The sequence below is a fragment of the Pleurodeles waltl genome, chromosome 1_1, assembly GCF_031143425.1.
Source record: "Pleurodeles waltl isolate 20211129_DDA chromosome 1_1, aPleWal1.hap1.20221129, whole genome shotgun sequence".
NCBI lineage: Eukaryota > Metazoa > Chordata > Amphibia > Caudata > Salamandridae > Pleurodeles > Pleurodeles waltl.
In genome coordinates, this window is record NC_090436.1 from 714,219,313 (window position 1) to 714,240,399 (window position 21,087).

Below are 21,087 nucleotides of genomic sequence, written 5' to 3' on the forward strand. Positions count from 1 at the left end.
ACTGCTGTTGCTTGACACGAGTTCGAGGCCCTCCTCCACCCGCAGGCTACCACCTGAGCCTCATCCCTGGTGGCCAGTGGTAGGTCTTAGGTTGCATCTGTATTGTATTGTTTTGGCTGTTTTCTTCTCATTTGCTATTGCTGTATATTGCTTTTTTTCCCTCCTGATTATTTTCTGTGCTGTTTTGCCTTCTGTTCCCTCCATCTTCCTCACTTGCTTTTTCCCACCGATGTGTCCCTGTTGCCCGCCCCCCTGCTCGCCCATTTGCCGCCCCGCTCCCGCCTCCCAGCTGCCCCTTCCTCCCACCTCCCCTTATATGGCGGCTGCTGCGTAGCCACACCCAAGGACCCCTCACCTGCCGGAACTGCAGCTTCACCAGCCTCCAAACCACCAAACCACCCGCCAAGAACGATCGCAACCACATCTGATGCATCCTACTGAACACCTGCTCTGCACGCAAACACGCCGTCCAACTCTGGGACCTGCATGACACCTCCATCCCGGACGTCACCTTCCTGACGGAGACCTGGATGAATGCCTCCTCGGCCCGGACATCGCCATAGCCATTCCGAACAGCTACAAGATTACCTGCAGGGACTGCACCAACGGAGTCGGAGACGGAATTGCCATCATCCACAAGAACACCATAGGGTCACGACCTGCACCAACGACACCCTCAGCACTGCGGAACACCTGCACTTCCAGATCCACACTGACCCCAACACCCCCCTCAGAGGAACTCTCATCTACAGACCCCCGGACCACGGCCTCAGTTCAGCGACTCCATTGCGACTTTGTCAGCAGGCACGCCCTGGCCTCCGCAGACTACATCCTCCTCAGAGACCTGAACTTTCACCTCAAAAACAACAACAACACCAACTCCACCACCCTGATCGACAGCCTTGCCAACCTCAGACTCAGACAGCTCATCACAACAGCAACCCACTCGGCCGGCCACACGCTGGACCCCGTCTTCTCTGCAAGCTCCCACGTCACCTTCAGCCACACCACCGAAGTACCCTGGACCGACCATCACTGCATCCACTTCACCTTCCGGAAACCCACCATGCACCACCGCACCCAACATATCCCCTGCCGCAGCAGGAGCAAACTCACCGAAGACCAGCTAAACATAGGCCTCACCCGAAGCCCGCCCGCCGATCCCACCAACCCTGACCTCGCAGCCTTCAAACTCAGGTGCGGGATCGACAACTGCGCCAACACTCTCGCCCCGCTCAAGAAATCCTCCAACAGAGGCACAGGCAAGAGAGCCAGCTGGTTCACCTTGGACCTTCAAGCAAACCTGCCGGAAGCTGGAGAAGAAATGGCACCGCGAACAGACACCAGACAGCCATGCAGCCGACAAGAACGCCATCTGCAAACACCATCACCTCATCAGATCTGCCAAGAGGACCTCTTTCAAAGACTGCCTCAACAACAATGCACACAACAGCAAGGAGCTCTTCAACATCATGAAGAAACTCTCCAACCCCAGCTCCAACACCAATGATATCCCACTGTCGCAAGACCTGTGTGACTCCCTCGCCACCTTCTTCCACCACAAGATCACAGACATCCATGACAGCTTCAACAAACCAGACCACCCTGACAACCACCGACACCTCAGACTCTCCACCCACCATTGACTACGACCCCCTGCTCGCCTGGGCCAACGTGAACGTCGACAACACCATCAAAACTATGAGCACTATCCACTCAGGCTCCCCATCAGACCCATGCCCACACCACATCTTCAACAAAGCCAGCGCCAACATCACACCTCACCTCGACAAAGTCATCAACATCTCCTCCGAGACCGCGGCCTTCCCTGAGAGCTGGCAGCACACGGAGATCAACGCCCTACTCAAGAAACCCAAGGCGGATCCGAAAGACCTCAAGAATTTCCGGCCCATCTCCCTGCTCCTGTTCCCGGCTAAGGTCATCGAGAAGATCGTCAACAGACAACCGACCCATTACCTTGAAGAGAACAACATCCTGGACCCATCCCAGTCAGGGTTCCGCAGCAACCACAGTACCGAAACTGCCCTCAGCACCGCCACCGATGACAGCAGGGCCCTGCTTGACAACGGTGAAACCACAGCACTCATCCTCCTGGATCTCTCTGCCGCCTTCGACACCGTCTGCCACTGCACCCTACATGCATGCCTCCACAATGCAGGGATCCGGGACAAAGCTCTGAAATGGACCAGCTCCTTCCTCTCCAGCAGAACCCAGAGCGTCCGCCTCCCCCCATTACGATGCAAAGCCTCCAAGATCATCTGCAGTGTACCCCAAGGATCGTCCCTCAGCCTGACTCTATTCAACATCTACATGGCTCCGCTCACCCACGTCACCCGGCTGCACAACCTCAACATCATCTCCTATGCTGACGACACCCAACTGATTCTCTCCCTCACCAAGGACCCCCTCACTGCCAAATCCAACCTCCATGAAGGAATGAAGGCCATCACCGAATGGATGAAGAACAGCAACTTGAAACTGAACTCGGATAAGACGGAGGTCCTTATCCTCATGCCAACCCCTCAGCCTGGGACGACTCCTGGTGGCCCACCACACTGGGAGCAGCCCGATACCCACCGACCACACATGCAACATGGGGCCTGTCAGAGTCACCAGATCCTCGAGGGCCTGTGCACGTTCCCAACACGTCCACCACTGAACAGCTCCAAGACTCTGATAGATAAATCACAGAGACTGAGAGAGTCCAAGAGGGGAAGAGGGGATTAGGAAGGGAACAGCTAGGAAGGAGACCTGTAGTAAGAAAAAGGTTAGAACACACAATATGAAAATTATATCTCCTGAAATCAATACTAGACTATGATTCTAAGCCTAGTCACTCTGAAAACATAAGAGTTAAGTTTAAAATGACTAAGTTTCAAGATGGCCGGATACCTGTAGGGGAATCAAGATGAATTAAATGAAAACGTTCTTATTCAAGTACTTTCCTTTATATAAGAATCAGAAAAAAACATTCTAACTAAATTTTAAACCAGTCATATTAATCCTGTTTTGAGAATGTATACTAGGACCATACAATATTGCATTTAGAAACTCTGGCCTTCTGTGTACTCTTAAAATGTTTCAACACAAAGTGCGCATATTGCAGATATATATATATATATATATATATATATATATATATAGTAAACACCTTAAAAGGATTGAGCACCATGAATAACACAATATGGATTCAGGAAACAAATCACATAACTTGTCAACTCGAATATTACATAATAAATATCTTAGAATAGTAGCATACAATAAACAACATGAATTAAACTCGAGGAGAGAATTGTGCGTCTTGCCAATTCGAGTGTTACCATGTAAAATACCAAGAAATGGTAGCACGAAATGAATATCAAAGTCAAATCATCATTAATCGAATCGCGTGTCTTGGCGATTCGTAAAACACGATGTAAATGCCAAGGAATAACAGCTCACAATAAATAACAAGATCAAAGTACAATGAAATGAATCGCGCTTCTTTTGCCGATTCTTAAGCCACCATGTACAATGTCAAGAAATGGTAGCGCCCAATGAACAACAAAGTTAAATGCTCATGAAACGAGTTGTGCGTCTTGCCAATTCGTAAAACATCATGTAAATGTCAAGAAATAGTAGCGCGCAATGGACAACAATGTATAAACACCATAAAACGAATCGCGCGTCTTGCCGATTCTTAAGCCACCATGTAAATGTTAAGAAATGGTAGCGCGCAATGAATAACAAAGTCAAACCTCCATGAAATAAATTGCGCGTCTTGCCTATTTGTAAACTACCATATAAATGTCAAGAAATGGTAGCGCGCAAGTAATCTGTTACTCATTTAAGAATTTAAACCAAGAATATGAAAATTCTAAATAACGGTGTCGGGGCAGTCCAACCACCGTCTTACCGCCTGGAACAATGATCACCAATGAAGGATTAGGGCAGAAGACTGGAAGATCCAAATAGGCCGCCGGGACAGGAGCTCAAGAAGAAGCTGCTGCTCTGCACCGGGACCTCTGAATAGTGAGCACTGGGAGTTGGGCTGTCTCTCTTTTATAGAGTCTTGGCCCAGCCCAGAACCACGCCCAGGCATGTTGCAGGGAAAGTCTCTGGAAGGCCCTGGAAAGAAGCCACACCCTAACACACTCTGAAAACCTGCAGCAATACATTGCAAAGGAACAGTATTTGTAAACATATTAAAAATAAGTTTTCAGGATTGAACTCTGCAATGCAAAAGGTTAAACCACAACATATCAGCACAATGCATAAATTACTTTGTTTTGAGAGTGCTGGGTTTTTGCATTTTTGTCGCCAATAGAGCGCGTATTGCTCTGGTGTTGACAGCGCCATTCTCGACTCAACACTCTCCATGACCAAGCAAGTCAACGCCATCTCCTCCTCCTGCTTCAACACCATCCGCATGCTTCGCAAGATCTACAGGTGAATCCCCACAGAACAGTCACCCAGGCCCTCGTCAGTAGCAGACTTGACTATGGAAACACCCTCTATGAGGGAGCCCCAGCCAAACGCCTCTGCACGCCAGATCCTCGACGTACCCCGCCACAGCCACATCACTCCTCACCTGAGAGACCTACACTGGCTCCCCGTCAACAAAAAGACAACCTTCAAGCTCCTCACCCAAGCACACAAGGCGCTCCACAACACCAGTCCAGCCTACCTCAACAGACGACTCACCTTCTACACCCCGAACCGCCAGCTCCGCTCAGCTGACCTCGCCCTAATCACCGTCCCTCGCATCCGAAGAGTGACTAACGGCGGCAGATCCTTCTCCCACCTCACCGCCAAGACCTGGAACACCCTCCCCTTGCTCCTACGACAGACCCAAGACCTGCTGACCTTCAGGAGGCTACTCAAGACCTGGCTGTTCGAGCAGTAGCAGCACCCCTCTCCCCTCAGCACCTTGAGACCCTCACAGGTGAGTAGGGTATTTTACAAGTGTACTAATTGATTGATTGATTGAATCAACAAAAATTAAAATAAAAAGATAAGAAATTAAAGTTCAAATACAAAACCAAGGACAAAAGCAAGGAAAGTTCCTTTCCCCAGACACTTGAGCCATGGTCGCTTCCAGACACAGGTCACAGCAGCACTTGCAGTGTAGGTCCTCTCCTGTTGATGGTCAGGTAGCAAGTGAGTGAACAGATACAAAAGCTCCACTTTTCATCCGTAAATTGACATGCTGCAAAGTGAATGCAGGATGAAAATCAGGGAGGAGAAAAGGAAGTACCCTAAAACATAATGGCAAATTCTATTCAAAATATGTAAATTAAAAAATCAAAGTAAGTTCTGGAACTTTATTAACAGACTAAGGCCCTCATTACAACCGTGGCGGTGGTGATAAAGCGGCGGTAATACCACAAACAGGCCTGCGGTAAACAAAATGGAACTATGACCACGGTGGAAACCGCCAACACAGACAGCCACTTTAACACTCCGACACCCACGGTGGTAGCAACAAATACTGCGGCGGTAACCCCCAACAGCCAGGCGGAAGACAATGTACCGCCCACAGCATTACAACAGGCCTATCCACCACCTTTTCCGAGGCGGTACCAACGCCATCAAAAGCACGGGGGAAACAGTACACTGAAAGGAAATGACTCACCTCTCGACACTCAAGGAAGAACCACGACGCCATGGAGCCTGAGCTGCACATTTTTCCAATGCTGGTGTACCTCCTCATACACCAGGAACATGAACGCCGGCAAAGACGACCACAGTGGGTACTGCACCTAACACACAAGAAGGGGGGGAGGAAAAAGAGAGTGACACACACATGCAAAAAGCAACACCCCCACCCTCACCACCATACACACAAACAGATGCAACAACATTACATATACACCCCGTAACCCTCAGGAATAACGCAAGGACAAAAGGAATGGATTAAAATTAGTGTAATAGTACAATTTTAGATAACTATGTCCTTAAATCAATAAACAGTATGTACAATATACACAAAAGGAGGGACAATGCCCACTCCAAAATGTCCGTGGCCCACTGGGCCATAACACATAGGCCAAAGACACTTGACTCCTGCCTCAATATGGAGAGAACACTGCAGGGGCATAAGGTAAAAAAAACACAGGCACTCAGGGGGACAGTGAATGGGGTGGCACCTCAGCCAGAAGATGGTACAACGCCACTGGCCTGGAGGGGGCTCCATGCCCACTGCGTGGTCCTGGGGAGTGCAAAACCACAGTCTCTCAAGTGGGTGGCTTGCCCACTGCTTGGTCCTGGGGAGTGTAAAGCCACAGTCTCTCAAGTGGGTGGTTTGCCCACTGCTTGGTCTTGGGGAGTGCAAAGCCACAGTCTCTCTAGTGTGTGGTTTGCCCACTTCTTGGTCCTGGGGAGTGCATGGCCACAGTCTCTCAAGTGGATGGCTTCTCCACTGGTTCTGGAGGGGGCTTTGTGCCCAGTGTGCTTAATCCTGCCAAGGAGGGGGTGAGTGGATGCCTTCTTCCACTGGTTCTGGAGGGGGCTTTGTACCCAGTGTGCTTCATCCTAGATGGTGCAAGGCCACAGTCTCTCACCTGGGTGTCACACCGACAGGTGTTGCAGGGGCCAGGACGCACTGCAGCCCATGTAGTCACTACTACACACTGCTCGCCGGCGGTGACGGCTGCTCAGTGGATGGCAGTGGCACTGCAGGTGGCTGTGCTGTCAGTGGTGGTGGGAGGCTCCAGCCCTTCCCCTGCAGCCTCGGACGGCTACCCACTGGGGCTGTTGCTGCTGGGAGTGGTGGTGCTGGTGGCGGGGCAGGTGGCAGTGCTGCCCACGGTGCAGGTGGCAGTGCTTTCAGTGGTGGGGGAAGGCTCCAGCCCTTCCCCTGCAGCCTCGAACGGCAGCCCACTGGGGCTGCTGATGCTGACAGTGGTGCTGCTGGCAGTGCAGGTGGCGCTGCTGGTGGCAGGGCAGGTGGCGGGGCTGTCAGTGGTGGGGGGAGGCTCCAGCCCTTCTCCTGCAGCCTCGGACGGCTGCCCACTGGGGCTGCTGGCGGTGCAGGAGGCAGTGCTGGCGGCGGGGCAGGTGGCGGTGCTGTCCGCTGTGCAGGTGGCGGTGCTGTCAGTGGTGGGGTGGGGCTCCATGCCTTTCCCTGCAGCCTAGAACGGCTGCCCACAGGGGCTACTGCTGCTGGCAGTGGTGCTGCTGGTGGTGCAGGTGGCGGTGCTGACCGCAGTGCAAGTGGTGGTGCTGTCAGTGGTGGGGGGAGGCTCCAGCCCTTCCCCTGCAGCCTTGGACAGCTGAAGTGCCATGGCTGGTGTTGTGTGTCCCTTCCTGCCCTTGGCAGATGGTGGTGCCTCCTTGCTTCTGCCAGCTGGTGTTCTTTTCTTGACCTTGCTGGCTGGTGTGCCTCCTATCCCTTGCTGGCTGGTGGTGCATCCTTCCCCTTGCTGGCTGGTGGTCCCTCCTTCCCCTTGCTGGCTGGTGTCCCCTTCTTGCTCTTGCTAGGTGGCGGCCCCTTCTTGGCCTTGGTGCTGGCATGCTGGCTGTGCTGACGGGTGCCTCCTTGGAGCCTCTCACACCTGCAGTAGCTGCAGAAACCACAGTGGCTGTGGACTGGGTCGCTGAGGTGTTGGGCTAGGTTCTGGCTACCCTGGCCCGAGGACGGGGGGAGGGTTAGGGAATAGGTCAGTGGTGGTGAGGAAAAGCTTCTTAGGGACAGTAGTGGGGGAAGAGTGTGAAGGTTTGGGAGTGGAGGAAGAGGGAGTGGTTGTAGGAGGTGTCCGTCTCCTGTGTTTGGGTGCAGGTGCATAGGCTGGATGCTGTTGTGAGGTGGATGGCTGTTGGGTGTATGAGTGCTTGCGTTTGTGTACTTTGGGAGGAGGGGTCACAGACACAGTGGGAGAGGACACAGGGGATGTGTGCATGGATGTGGGGGTGGTGAGTGCCAGTGAGGGGCGTGTAGTGATAGGCGTGCTGGTGATGGAGGTAGTGGATGAGGATGTAGTGCATGCAGGTGAGAGTAGAGACGCTACTGGGAGGGAAGTGGACGAGGAGGAGGAGGGGACACAGTGGAGGCAGTGGATGTTGGTGTGTCTGCATCTGGATGGTGCTTGTGTGAGTGCCTCTGGGATAAAGCGTGGTGCTTGTGTTTCCCTAAGCCACTTCTGTGTGTTGATTTGGGTGAATGCAGGTCTGACGGTGTGCTTGAAATAGGCTGGGGTTGAGGGGATTGGGGCTGGGTAGAGGAAGTTGGAGGGGGGAGGCTGGAGACAGGGACAATGGCTGCCATAAGTGAGTTGGCCAGAGCCTGGAATGCTCTCTGTTGGGCCACCACGCCAGAGTGAAAGCCCTCCATGTATACATTTGTTTGTTGCAAATGCCCTGCTAGACCATGGATGGCATTCAGTATGGTTGACTGCCCAACAGAGAGGGATCTCAGGAGGTCAATAGCCTCCACACTGAGGGCAGCAGGGCTGACTGGGGCAGGGCCTGAGGTGCCTGGGGCGAAGGAGATGCCCACCCTCCTGGGTGAGTGGGCACGGGAAACATGTTGAGGGGCTGCTGGGAGGGCGGAGCTGGTACAGGGGGTAGAGGCTGTACCTGTAGTTTGGTTGGGCACAGAGGTGCTCCCCACTGCCAGGGAGCTTCCATCGGAGGAGGAGTCGCTGTCGATACTATCCACTCCTGTCTCTGTCGTGGTGCTCTTCTCGCCCTCCGTCCCACTGGTGCCCTCACCGTCGGTAGATTCGGCCTCCAGGTCCATGTGGGATGCAGCTCCTTCCGTCGCCGGTGCCTCTGCTCCTCTGCCAGATGATGCTAGTGCACACAAGAATGGGGTGACAAAACAAAAAGGGGGGGAAAAACAGAGGATACACTTGGTCAATGGCAGCAACAACACTACAGTTGGCGTACACAACTCACAGGGAACAGCCCTATGCACTAGGCCATGCACTACCAGTTACAATGCTAGTCACCAGCCCATGGGGTACAATGCCTAATGCCATTAGCTGCACACCTAAAACCCACAGGTTCCTGCCCAGTAGTGGATGTCCCACCTCCAACTCCGTATAAGCCACCGCCAGGATGTGGAAGATCAGGTGGGGTCAGGGTCCTCCGCCGTCTTCTTTGCCTAGTGGCACAGGTCCTCCCACTTTTGCGGCAGTGGGTGCTCCGCCTGTCAAAGATCCCCAGGGTCTGCACCTCCTAGGAGATGGCGGCCAAATACCCTTTTTCTGATGAGCGCTGACCTGCAGGAAAAATACACCAGAAAAGGTATTACTCATACCGCCCAGACTGTCATACTCATGGCCCACCATATCCCTCCCATCCCCTTATGCACAGACATTGACCACCATACATGCAGCACTCTTCCCAGGACCCCTCAGCCCCTCCCCCACACGAGGCTTTCACACACAGCACTCCATACATTCATGCCCCACACATCATGCTCACAGTGTACTGACCTGTTGGTCTGGAGGACCATAAAGTAAATGGTACTGGGTTAGGACCCCATCCACAAGTCTCTCCAACTCCTCTGAAATGAAGGCAGGGGCCCTTTCCCCAGACACTTGAGCCATGGTCGCTTCCAGACACAGGTCACAGCAGCACTTGCAGTGTAGGTCCTCTCCTGTTGATGGTCAGGTAGCAAGTGAGTGAACAGATACAAAATGGCGGTCACGTCCACGGCGGTGCATACCGTCACCGCCGGCATACATCACCATTGACTCCTGGAACCCGTAGGCCCCAATGATAACCAATGCGCTGTTGCACGGCGGTCATCGACCGCCGACCGCAACAGCGCACAACGCCAGGTGAATTACCTCATTTCCACTTGTCCCTCCTCACAGGTCAGGCAGCCGCCATTTCAGGGGGGCACAGGCCATGGCACCTAACTGCGTCACAGCAGACATAGGCAAATCAACTGACTTACAAGTTCACATACTGTTTCTGTAAAACAAAAATTGCATATTAATCTGAGTATATGTTTGAATATGACCTTCTGCTCACCGTTTTTCAACCTAGAGTTCAACCACTGAGGATGAATTGGAGATGGAGACATCCCCCTGTGTACAGACCCCTGTTGTGGCGACAATGAAGAACAGGCACATTATCCTATCCTACAGATTTGATAGGGCCACAATCCAAGAGCTGTGTGCCCAATTGGAGCCAGACCTGATTTCAGCTATCCTCTACCCAACAGGTACCCCCCTCTAGTGCAGGTACTGTCAGTGCTCCATTTCTTGGCAAGTGGTTCCTTCCAAGCGACAGTGGCCATGGCATCAGGGATGTCTCACCTATGTTCTCAAATGTGCTGACCAGAGTGTTGTCTGCCCTGATGAAACACATGCACAGCTACATCGTATTTCCCCAGGTGGAGGATTTGGCCACAGTGAAGGCTGACTTCTATGCACTGGGACATATCCCCAACATCATTGGTACCATTGATGGTACACACATTGCTTTTGCCCCCCTGGAGAAATGAACAGGTGTTCACAAATCGAAAGAGCTTTCACTCTCTGAATGTGCAGATGGTGTGTTTGGCAGACCAATACATCTCCCATGTCAATGCAAAGTATTCTGGCTCTGTGCATGATGCCTTTATCATGAGGAATAGCAGCATCCCATAGGTGATGTCTCAACTCCAGAGGCACCGGGTGTGGCTAGTAGGTGAGCCCATGGACCCCACCCAGTTGATGTAGGTATATGGGCGTGGGGGTTTGCCCTAAGGGTGAGTGTGTGGCTAACAGGTATCCCTCGATATTTACAGGTGACTCTGGTTACACCAACCTCTCATGACTAGTGACCCCAGTGAGGAATGCCAGGACAAGGGTAGAGGAACGTTACAATGAGGCACATGGGCGAACAAGGAGGATCAATGAGCTCACCTTTCGCCTCCTGAAGGCCAGATTCAGGTGCCTCCATCTGACAGGTGGATCCCTGTACTACTCACCAAGAAGGTGCGCCAGATCATCGTTGCATGTTGCATGTTGCACAACCTGGCCTTGAGACGCCAGGTGCTTTTTCTGCAGGAGGATGAGCCTGGGGATGGTCTTTTGGCAGCGGTGGAGCCTGTGGACAGTGACAAAGAAGAGGTAGAGGAAGAGGATGTGGACAAAAGAACTACAATAATTCAACAGTACTTCCAGTGACACACAGGTAAGACACTGTAACTTCACCTTCCATTGTAGTTTTGTGTTGGACATTGTACATGGCAGCCTGATTTCCCTATTTCTATGGCAACTTACTGTACCCTTTGGCATCCCTATTTTCAGATAGCTGTGTACCACTCTGGCTCCTGGTGTGTTTACTGCTGCCCACTACAGGTCATACCTATGTAAATATAACTGTACAATTGAATTACAATGTTTACAGCTTGTTAAACTAATACATATTTCAATCAATTGACAGACTCCATACTTGTATTTGTTCCAAGGGAGTTTATTTCTGTGATAATATGTGTAGGGGATATTGCAATGGGCTGGGTTGATGGTGGAGAAATGTCCAGGATAGAGTCCAGTCTATTGGTATCACAGGTGCATTGTCCAAGAGGGCATAGGAAGTGCAGCAATGTCATTTAAAGGTGGACAGGGAGACAGAGTGGGACACAAGGGTGACAATCAGGGGAGTGCTATTTCCTGGCGGGGGTCTTGGCAAAGTTCTCTGGCTTCTGCCTTGATTGCAGGGACCTTTTGCATGGTGAGTCTCCTTCTGCAGGGGGTAGTGTGCTGGTGGCCTGTTATTTTATTGGTGGGGCCTCCTGTCCACTCATGTTGGCAGAGATGGAGGGCTGTTCTTCTGTGTGGCTAGTGTCAGGGGCCCATTGGTGTGTCACTGCCACCCTCATGGTGTTGGCCATGTCTGTCAGCACCCCTGCAATGGTGACCAGGGTGGTGTGGATGTCCTTCAGGTCCTCCCTGATCCCCAGGTACTGTCCCTACTGCAGCTGCTGGGTCTCCTGCAGTGTGGCCAGTATCTGTCCCATGGTCTCTTGGGAATGGTGGTATGTTCCCAGGATGTTGGTGAGTGCCTCGTGGAGAGTCGGTTCCCTGGGCCTGTCCTCCCCCTATCGCACATGAGTCCCAGCTTCCCTGTTGTCCTATGCCTCTGTCCCCTGAACCGTGTGCCCACTGCCACTGACCCCAGGTCCCTGATCGTCCTGTGTTTGTGGGGTTGCCTGGGGTCCTGTAGTGGTGGACACACTGCTGATTGACGTGTCCTGGGGACAGAGGTATGGGCCCGCTGGGTGGGTGCTGAACTGGTGTTTCCTGAGGGGGAGGCTCTGTGGTGGTGTGGGAATGTGGCTGGGTCACCGACTGTCTAGAGGTCCCTGATGGGCCAGGTTGGTCATCCTGATCCAGGCATGCAGAGCTGTTACCATCACTAAGGGCCTCTTCTGGGTATGGAGTGGATGTTGCTGGCACCTTCTCTCCGGTGACGTTGTGTGGGGGTCCTGTGGGTATGTAAATGCAGTGTTATTGTTACTGCGTGTGACATCTTGTGCATCGGTGTTTTTCCCTCTATGATTGCTATTATCAAGGCAGCTTTGGCTTGTGTGAGTTGTTATTTGGTTGGCTAAGTGATTGCCACTACTGTGCATGCTGTGGTGATAGGTGTCCATGCAGGGCTGTGAGTGGTGTCCATGCATTGTTGTTGCATGCAGTGCTGGGTACTGGGAGGGGTGGGTGGTGATGGTGGAGTGTATGTGAGGTGGTGGGGTGATGGGGTGAGGGTAGGGCTGGGGGTATGTGGTGGCATGGAGGCAGGGGGGTGAAAGTAGTAAAGAGTTGACTTACTAGAGTCCAGTCCTCCTGCTACTCCTGCCAGGCCCTCAAGATGCATAATCGCCAAGACTTGCTCCTCCCATGTTGTTAATTGTGGGGGATGAGGTGGGTCTCCACCGCCAGTCCTCTGTACTGCTATCTGGTGTCTTGCAACTACGGAACGTACCTTCCCCCTTAGGTCATTCCACCTCTTCCTGATGTCATCCCTGGTTCTTGGGTGCTGTCCCACGGCGTTGACCCTGTCCACGACTCTCCGCCATAGCTCCATCTCCCTAGCAATGGATGTCTGCTGCTCCTGTGATCCGAATAGCTGTGGCTCTACCCGGATGATTTCCTCCACCATGACCCTTAGCTCCCCCTCAGAGAATCTGGGGTGTTGTTGTGGTGCCATGGGTGTAGTGTGAGTGGTGTGTGTGAGGGTGTGTGTGGTGATGTTTTGGGGTGTGTGCTGTGAGGTGCGTGAATGGTGTATGGGTGATGGTGTTTTGTGGCTCAGATTCAGTGGGTGCTCCTGGCTTGTCTCTCTCTCAGTTGTCAAATTCTTTGGGTCATAAAGGGTTGTGGGTAGTGTGGGTGGGTGTTTTATAGTGGTGTGGTTGTGTAGGTGTGGTGTGTGTATGTGTGTCAGGTGTGCGTTGTTTGAATTGTCCAGTGTGGTATTGTTTTGTATGTGTGTGTGTATTTTGAGCGTGGCGGTCTGTACCCCCAATGGTTTATAGCGGTTAAATGACTGCCACAGTGATTCGTGGGTCATGATGCTGTCGGTGTATTTCTGTTGGCGTAACAGTGTTGATTTTGGTACTGTCACTTTATCACTGACCATTGGGCTGGCGGACTTGTGTGTGTGTCTGTACAGTGGCGGATTATTATGTGTGGTTCATAATACTGGTAGCGGTATACCACCACAGTATGTTGGCGGCAGTCAGCATGGCGGTAAGCGGCACTTACCGCCAATGTCATAACGAGGGCCTAAATAACTGACATAATACCCAAACCAAAAATGGAGAAAGTGGAACACGATATACTGCAATTGTAATCTGATGCCAAACATCCATTTGAGAACATAAAGGATTTTATTCCCCCATTACACAAGAAATAAGCACCAATTACAGAGAACAAATCAATATTCAAAGCAAAATATTTACCCTAAAGCAGGGCAGATTTAATGGTGGCCCAGGGCCTAATATAATTCACTACTAAATGTTGGTCTCTACAACTGGGAAATCTGGCTCACATTGCTATATAGAGAATAAATCCAACAATTCCCTGTCACAGAATCTTGGCAGGGTTCCATCTTGTACCCCTCTTCAAAAAAACTTGGAACCAACCTGCTTCTGCTATACAGCTTTACCAGATGTAGATGGTAAAGTATACACATGAAACCTGTATAACCTATAAAAAGAACTAAAAGAATAAATGGGGGAAAAATAAATGATTCTATGTTTCCAAACAGAATTCGGGTCAGGATGCAGCACAATGGATAACATCCTGACTGTATTGTTTGTGTCACAACAGGCAATTACAGAGAAAGATGGTCCCCTATGCCTGCTTTATTAATTATTCAGCCCTATTTGATAAAGTGGACAGATATGTTTTATGGAAATAAATCATCACTTTGGGAATTCCAGCTATTCTACTGAGGAAACTTATGTCACTTGCTTGACTTGGCCATCTCTGCAGGGTTACCCCAAAACTTTTTGACTTCATCTCTGCGTTTTTCTGAGCCCATTTTTGTTGGCTTTTAGGACTCTGTGCACTTTGCTACTGCCAACCAGTGCTAAAGTGCATGTCCTTTCTTCCTAAAACATGTAAAATTGGCTAACATCCAATTGGCATATTTAAGTTACATACAATTCCCTAGAAAAATGGTACAGTGGGTACCAAGGGCTTGTAGATTAAATGCTCCTAATGGGCAGCAACACTCATTGTGCCACCCACTAAAAGTAGCAGTTTAAAGCATGTCTCAGGCCTCCCATTGCAGTCTCTAGAACAGTTTTACACTGCCTATTCAACCTGGTAAAATACACCTTTTGTCAGCCCTAAACATTCCTTTTTAATAGATGTTAGTCACCCCTAAGATAGGCCCTAAACAGCCCATAGTTTAAGGTGCATTGTATTTAAAATGTGGGACATGCTCTTTTAAGTTTTAGATATCTTAGTAGTGAAAAACTTCTAAATTCATTTTCAATATTATTAGGCCTGCCTCTCCATAGTGCTTACTTTTAATTGGGAGCAGGTAGAAATGCCATCTTTGGACTCAAATAAATTGTAATTTAAAATCATCTTTAATGGTAAGGTCAGAATTTTTATTACAATTTTAAAAATTTCACTTTTAGGAAGTTGAAATTTCTCTGCCCAAAAGCTTCTGAATAGGTCTAGGCAGAAATATAATTCAGTTCACAGAGTTGGTGGAGTTCTGGAACCCTGCGCTACGCATGGAGTTCCTGATAAGTTTCACCATCCAGCGCATGGTGGAATTTATTTTTGTATTGGCACACGCAAGACTTATTTTGGAGCGTGCTAGCAAGTGCGCTCAAAATTTGCTGGCCCCTCACGCAGCTTCCAATCATCACAGAGACTTCCGGCACCATTTCCTTGACTCTGGTGAATGGCCACAGCAGGTTCTTGAGCAGATTCTGTACTCGGAATGCAACTAAATCTACTTGAAAATACATTTTCAAGTGAATATTTTATTCCAATGGACCATTCAGGTTATTGTTCTAGTGACAAATGTATTGTGTTTTACTTTTTTACAACAGGAAGGAAGTGCTCCAGAGACTCCAGCTCCCTGTTCCTGTCCAGTAGGCTCCTCCCAATGCTTTGTTCATCTCCTGGTCATTTTTCTTTTGGATTTTGAGGTGGAAGGATAACTCTCTTTATCTGTAATTCCTACTGCATATATACTATTGGACATCTTTTTTGTGATATCACAAGTAAGTAGGCACGTTTTTGTATAAGGGTATTGTTTGTTTGACAGAGGGCATGCAACAGTATTTAGTTGTACTTTCATTCAATTTTTAAATATGATTGTGGAGTTTCAGTAGGGGCCTATTTATTATTTTACAATGCATTTTTTATCTTTTGCAAGGGAAAAGGCTTCACATTTCAGCCCATTTTCTCCATGGTTAGTAAATTTGTGTATTTATATTACTATATGACTAAAAGGAAATCCCTCTGTTCGCATGTTCACCCCCACATTTTTGGATTGATTCTGCTGGTTTTTCGACTCTGAGAGTGCACTGAGGTGTGCTAACCAGACCTCTGCGCCAGTGTCTTAACCCCCATACAAATTGTATGTTGAATTGGATACACTCAATTGATAAGGCCTGACTTACTTATAGATCCCTAGCATATCGTACCCAGGGCATGTAAGACAAAGGGCCTCATTTGAGTTTGGCGGTCTCAGGACGGCAATGTTGATGGTTGTACTGCCAACAGGCTGGCAGAGACCATAGTGGTATTCCCAAAAGAATACAGCCAAAACATTGCCAGCACATCCACTGTGGTCAGACAGCAACGGACGATGAAAGGCACCTGCAGGCTGGCGGATACCCTGATACCGCCGGACAGATTACGAGGCAGCTCACCGCAAGGGTTTCCGCCATGGTCGCACCACCATGGAAACCAAGGCGGAAACAAACTGCATAAAAGGAGACCCTCGCCTTCAGGAAGCCATACTCATCTGGAGTCGCAATGGAACCAGAACTACATGTCATCGAGCTGCTCCAGCTTGCACAAAGACAACAGAATCTTCACCGATGCCAACAACCGCAACCGTAAGTACACACACTTACCTGTAACTGTTGTATATTGTCAATGTATGTACACTCACATAATATACCATTGGAAGGGGGTGCAAAGGCAACAAACACATGCTACTACACACTGACACACACACTTAGATACAGCCAAACACACACCCGCACATACACAGTACATACACTATGGCCAACACACACACAAGTCAAAAACACACATGCACGGAAACACAGCACAGGCCCAATTACACTCAATAACACACAACACCACAAACACGTCACAACAACACCACAACCATACCATTGTCAGTACGTTGGCTAGCACTCACTATAGACACTATACAGGAACACATCACACATACAACATAACCTACGGCCAATAGGCAATGAGCACACACAACCATAAACTTACCAATCAACATACACATCACACACAGCACATCGTACCTATCATATCATGCACTACACATGCACATGCACATTGTCAAAACACACCAAGCCACATAACACACGAACAAACACTTGTCAACACAAACACCACTCCATAGCATGACAACAAAATGTTTCAAACGGACACATGCTCATCACACAACACACACACTATCACTGTCACTGTGGGACAAAAGCACAGCACACAACCCCACATACTGCCCAAACAATACAGGAAGCACAAGCACCGCACACACACAAATACTGACACACAACCAATGTCAGCCAGGAACCACTCCATACAAGGAAAAGAAATGCATGACAAAGATGTTACCATTAAACCAACAAAAGGTTGGATTAAATTATTGTTAGAATTTAAATATTTGAAAAAAAGGCCATAGGCCAGTCCTTTGACAACAGTCTGAATGCACACAGTGCCCACATGTGTGCTCCCAACTTGACTCCTGACTGTACACAGGTAGGGGCATCGGGAAGCCAGGCACCTCAGGGATTATTGGGGGATGGTAGAGAGGGGGATTTGGCTTAGGTTTGGGAGAGGGGCCCTTGAGATGTGGTTTGGGGGGTTAGGTTTAGGCTTAGGGTAGGGTTGGCTTTTTTTTAGAGGGGTAGACTTCTTGGCAGGGGATGGATACTCGCAGGGGGGAAAGGGGAGGCCTTGGAGGTAGAAGGGACGGACCTGGGGAGGGAAGCAAAATGTTTAGGGGTCTCACGGGGATAGGAGTAGGGAAAAGGGAAAACGCAGAAAGGAAGGCTATTTTGTGGCACTTGGGGATGGTCATAGCAAAAGGTTTGGGTGTGGAGGGAAAGGAAGTGGTTTTAAGAGGTGTTGGTGTGGATGTCTTGGGTAAATGTTTGTGCAAAGTATGCTTGTGAGTGCTGGATGTCTGTTGGGTGGGTGAATGAGGGCGTTTATGTTTCTTGGGATGAGGGGGGTGTAGGTGCTAGGGGATTCTGTGGTAGGTGGGTGACTGTATGTTGGTGTGGTGACTGCAGGTATGATAGATGTGCTGCACATAGGAGTGTCAATGGTTGTGGTGTCTGCACGTGTGGTGACTGGGGTAGACATCTGAGGGTCTGCTGACTGTGGGTAGGATAGGTGTGATGGGTGGATGTGTGAATGTTGGTGTGATGTGGAGTCTGAAGGTGTGTCAGGTGTGCTGTGTGTGATGCTGGGGTGGTGGGGGTTTCAGAGCAGGTTGTGACTGTTGCTGTGTGTGCATCTGAATATTGCTGTGTGCATGCTGGTGGTGTGATGCTTATGTCTGTCTGAGCTACTCTTGGATGTTGAGGTGGATACATGCCTGTCTGTTTGTGTGCTTTGGCTGGGTCTGGGAAGAGGGGTTTGGGATTGGGAAGAGGAAGGTGGAGGGGGGACGGTAGACAAAGGGTGACTGGCTGCCGTCAGTGTGGAGGCCAGAGCCTGAAAGGATCTCAGTAAGCCAGCCAGTGCACTGTGAATGCCCTCCAGGAATGCATTACTCTGTTGGATTTGAGGGGCCAGTCCCTGGATGGCATTCATGATGGTCGACTGACCCACAGAGATGGATCTTAGGAGGTCAAAAGCTTCCTTACTGAAGGCAGCAGGGCTAACAGTGGCTGGGGCAGAGGTGCCTGCAGCACAGGAGACGCACATCCTCTTGGGTGTGCGGCACGGCCAACTGGGTGGGGAGCTACAGGGAGGGAGGTTGGAGAAAGTGGGGTGGAGGACAGAGATGGTGCTGGGGTGGTCCCAGATGGGTCTACCACCGCCAGGGAGTGTCCACTGGAGGAGGATTCAGATGATGATAAACTGGATCCTGTCTCCCACGTGGCACTGCCCTCGCTCTCCGGGCCACTGGGTCTCTCGGTGTTGGTGGTGTCATGACTTGAGGTCTAGTGGCCAGCAGCATCCCCACTCGGCTATGCCCCGTCTCCTTTGTCTGCCAATGCTGGAAAACAAAAAGAGAGGTGTACTCATCATATTCTCTTCAAACACTAACATCATACTGTACACATCAATCACATTACAACCGCTTGTACTAGACCCCAGGGAGAACCAGCTTAGTGCCAACATCATGTCACAACTAGATACCATCTACACCCCTACATTACAACTATGTCATACATCAGCTAAGCCACCTATCACAGGCCTACTATAACGTCATATCAGTAGAGAAATCACAATAACCATTTCATGACAACCTAACTTGCCAACATGAATCTGAGTCCCTATCTACAGCAACATTGTCAACCAACAACCCAACAATTTACAAATAGTGGTAACATTCATTTCAACATATCACATACACAAATCCACACATATCTACATTTTTAGCTGATCTCATGCGCCAGGAAAGGAACCACATCATGTTCTAAACACAAGACAGTTGTTGCATACAAGCCAAAACCATTTAATGTCACAAAGTCCACAACCTTCACAATTGACATTTGCAAACATGCAACAGCTATACTTGCCTCTTCAATAATTGGAGCATGATAGAGTCTCAGCACATGTCACCAATACATGTCACCATAGTAATGTAGGAAGGATGAAACATACCTTGTGGAGCTACTCATCTAAGTCATTCTCCACCTGTAAACAAAGTCAAGTACACTTATAGGGGTGAGCTTAGCCCACAATATTTTCCTACAGACAAGCCCAGGTACCATACCAACACCTTAAATACAATGTACACCTGTCATGTGCATGAAGGCCACATGCAGTACAACTAAACATGATGAATGGCAACATCCATAGCCCATTATTCAAGAGGCAACATCACTATCCACACTTCCGACATGAGAAATCTTACATCTGTATATGAACATTACAATGCCGCAACACACTTCTGAGCTTAACATGATAGAGGCATACATCTAGAGGCAAGCCAAATGACTGACTACACATTCCATTCCAACAATATGTGGAAGTGAAATACCACACCTGCAACACAATTAAGTCAATACAAACTATAGCATCCCATACCAAAAGCCTAAAAAACAGATGTACAATAGCAAAAGTAAGTATGTAGAGGTTGCATCACAATGTTGATATATGGCAGAACCTAACAATGTAAACATGATGTTGGCACAAACCAGTATGATTGTACCAATTATCAAGATGTTGTGGCCTATTTAGCATGCCCACAACACATTTGAATAGGAAATTGCTGTGTAGCCACTTACCATCCAAAGAACATGTACATAGTACTAATATTCTGAGCTCTCATATCAATTATATGGCATGCACTAGGAGTCTAGTTATAACACCATAGTTTAGGGCATGCAGGATGTCCATTCTCAGGAAACATCACACATGGCAATGTTTAGTCCGCACTTACAAATGGGGACATATGCTAACAGATCTGAGTAAGTGTAGCAAGTGTGGCATGTGAAATGTCAGATTGAGATCACAGCCTCACAATACGTTTACACTTATTGGAAACCTCAGGAATAGTAGGCATGTACTCAACTTGTCAGACTCAATGTTGCACATAGAGATGGATCAAGGGGCATTTGAATGGACAGGGGGCAAAGACCAGGACAACTTACCATCAGGATATTGGGAGTAGGGACCTGTAGGTGGCAAGAAACAACCAGCAGGGTGCTAAGAGCAGTACAGTGGTGCACATATGACACAGTCATATGTGCATCATCATATGATACTGTACAGGGGATGACATAGGTGAGTAATAGGCTCCTATACACAATACAATGTGCACACCTAGGTACCAATGTTGAGCACTCTACGTCTAGGTTTTCTAGGAGACATTTTACCTTTTGCACTTACCACATTGTCCCAGCTTAAAGTCTTTCACATCAAACACTGACCTGGCAGAGGACTGTAAATGAGTTTAGTCAGTACTCACCACCTTGTGCCAGCTGTGATGCCCTCAAACGCCCATCCAACTCAGGGTAGGCCACTGCCAATATGCAGGCCATTAGGAGGGTCAAGGTCCAATGGGCACCCCTTTGTCCTTAGGAGGACACCCCCAGCTGGGCCTCAGCGGTCTAATGGGCTCAGCATCTCAGGTCCTCCCACCACGTTCGGCAGTGGGTGCTCCACCGCCTGTGGGCCCCCAGGATCCACACTTTCTTGGCAAAGGCATGCCAGATCCCCTTTTTCTGATGGGCGTTGACCT